Here is a 2,500-nt window from a genome sequence, read left to right as displayed (position 1 = left end):
CGCGGCGAGCGGCGCGGGGCGGGGGAGCGGGGGGGGGGGGGAAAGCGGGCGCGGGCGTGGGGGGGGTCCGAGCGCGGCGGTCGCCCCCGACCGCCGGCCCTTTTCCCCCCACGCGACGCACCCGGCCTCCCCCCACACACGTCCCAACGTGCCCCGCGCTCCCACCGCGGCCCCGGACCGGGCCCGGCGGACGGCGCGGCACGCCTCCAGCCACAGAGACCCCCGCGGAGAACCAACACCCCCCCCAACACCGCGACAACGCGGGCTCGGGGCACGCAGTGCGGCGCGGCCGCAACCCGGGGGGAAGCGCGCAGCGGCGGGCGACGCCGCGGCGTCCCGCGGGCCGCCGCCGGGGCACGCATCCCCGGGGCGCAGCCCCGCGCGCGACTCGGCCTCGGCGCGAGCCGCCCCGACAGGGCAAAGGGGGCCGGGATCGCCGGCGGGGAGCGGGGGCGGGGCCGCGGCTCGGGCCCCCGACCGCACGGCCGCGGACCGGGAGAGGAGGGGGCCACGGCAGGACCGCCGCGGTCGCCGCCCGGGGCAAGGCGGCGAGACCGACGGCGCTCCGGATCCGCGCCTCCACCCCCCACGACGGCCCGCGGGACCGCGCGGCACGGGGCACCGCAAAACCCTCCCGAGACCCGGGCGGCGATCCCAAAGACCGCGTGCGGCACGAGGGATCTCCCCCAGAGGGACCGCGGCGGCGGCCGCGGCCCTCAGGCGCGAGCTCTCCTCGCCCTTCCCTTTTCTCGCGGGCGGCGACCGGCCGCCTCGGCCTCTCCCCCCCGCCCCACCTCTCCCCCCCCCAACCACCCCACGCCACCGCCCCACGGGCGCCGGCCCCCAGCCCCCGTCCCACGCCCTCCCACGTCCCACACACAGGCCACCGCCGAGCGGACCCGGCGGGGCGAGGCGGGGGCGAGGGGGGTGCTGAGGGAGGCGGCAGGGACCGGACACACGGGGCCGGGGAGGGGGCGGGGGGAGGAGGAGGAGGAGGAGGAAGGAGGGAGGGCCGGCAGCGGCGGCCACCGTCGTCTGCACTTAGGGGGACGGAGGGCCCGGCGGCCAGGACGACCCTCTCCCCGGCCCACAGGTGACCCCGCACACCGAACCGCCGCGCAGGCGGGCGTGGCGGGGCGCACTCGGGCAGGGGCGGGCGCCGGCGGGACAGGCCCTGCGAGGGAACCCCCAGCCGCGCCTTACCCCCGGGAGAGAGACCCACCCGGGGGAGGCGATTGATCGGCAAGCGACGCTCAGACAGGCGTAGCCCCGGGAGGAACCCGGGGCCGCAAGTGCGTTCGAAGTGTCGATGATCAATGTGTCCTGCAATTCACATTAATTCTCGCAGCTAGCTGCGTTCTTCATCGACGCACGAGCCGAGTGATCCACCGCTAAGAGTCGTACGAGTTTTTGTGATCACCGGGAGGGCCAACCCCGAAAAGGGGCGACCCCCCCAACCTGGCACAGCACATCCCCGAAGGGTGCCTCCGGCCGGCCAGCAAGAGACAACAAAGACCAGACTCCGAGAGGTCGGAAGGGTTGGAACAGGGCAAGTCCAGCAGCCCGCCCCGCCACGCGGACGACGCGCGGGGCGAGCTCAGAACAACCCCACAGGCGCCCAGGGGGTTCCCGCCTGTCCCCTTCCCCCCAACACACACCCAAGGGACACGGGGCGCACGCACACGCACACGCTCACGCACCACCCGGCAGCCGCCGGGCAAGCCCCTCCCGGCAACCGGGGAGGGCCGTGGCGTGGGCGCAAGCGCGGCGGCGCCCCGGCCTGGGGCGGCGGGGGGGCGGGCAGCGGAGTCTGGAGGAGACACGGGAAGACCAGCCTCCACGGCTCCCCACGGGCCCGACCGCCCCGACCCGAGGCGGACGGGCGACCCCCAAAGGGTCTTTAAACCTCCGCGCCGGGACGCGCTAGGTACCTGGACAGGGTGGAGGCGGGCGAGGTGGGTGGGGGACGAGGGAGCCCGCGACACCGCCAACCACCTCGACGCCGGCCCCCCCGGGGCCGCGGCCGGACCCACAAACGGCAACCGAAAGCCCCGACGCTGCCGGCCCGTGACGGAGGCTCCGACGGGGGCTAACCGCCCCCCCACAGACCGCCGCCGCCCGACGCCCCTCGCTTCCCCCCCCCACGACCCCCACACGACCCTTCTTCTCCCCCCCCATCCAGGGCCGCCGGGGCTGACCGGCCCCGGCCCCGCCCTCACTTCCGAGCACACCTTCCCCGTGGCACCGACCAACCCTCACCGTCCCCTCCCCCGCACCCGCGGCCCAGGCCCCCCCCTCTGCGGGAGGGGGGCTGCGGCGGGAAGCGGGGCACGAGCGGGCAAGGGCGTGGGGGTGGCGGTTCGGGGAGGAGGCGGGGAAGGAGACGGAAGGCCGGACCCGGACCGGACCCGGGGCCTGAAGGGGGGGCGGAAGGAAGGGGGTAAGTAAGGTCTGCGGGGTAGGGCAAAGAGAGAGGCGCAAGGCAGGAAGACGGGCCTGG

General features: G+C 76.7%; 1 non-coding gene across 1 annotated transcript; it reads right to left on the bottom strand.

Annotated features, from left to right (window-relative positions):
• Positions 1–1,247: 1,247 nt before the first annotated feature.
• On the bottom strand, positions 1,248–1,400 carry LOC144614426 (5.8S ribosomal RNA). Its single transcript, XR_013552233.1, has one exon. It is a non-coding gene; the product is annotated as a 5.8S ribosomal RNA (ribosomal RNA).
• Between the last annotated feature and the right edge of the window lie 1,100 nt (positions 1,401–2,500).

The sequence above is a fragment of the Panthera onca genome, chromosome E1 (assembly GCF_046562875.1).
Source record: "Panthera onca isolate mPanOnc1 chromosome E1, mPanOnc1 haplotype 2, whole genome shotgun sequence".
Lineage (NCBI taxonomy): Eukaryota > Metazoa > Chordata > Mammalia > Carnivora > Felidae > Panthera > Panthera onca.
This window is presented reverse-complemented; position numbering and strand designations above follow the sequence as displayed.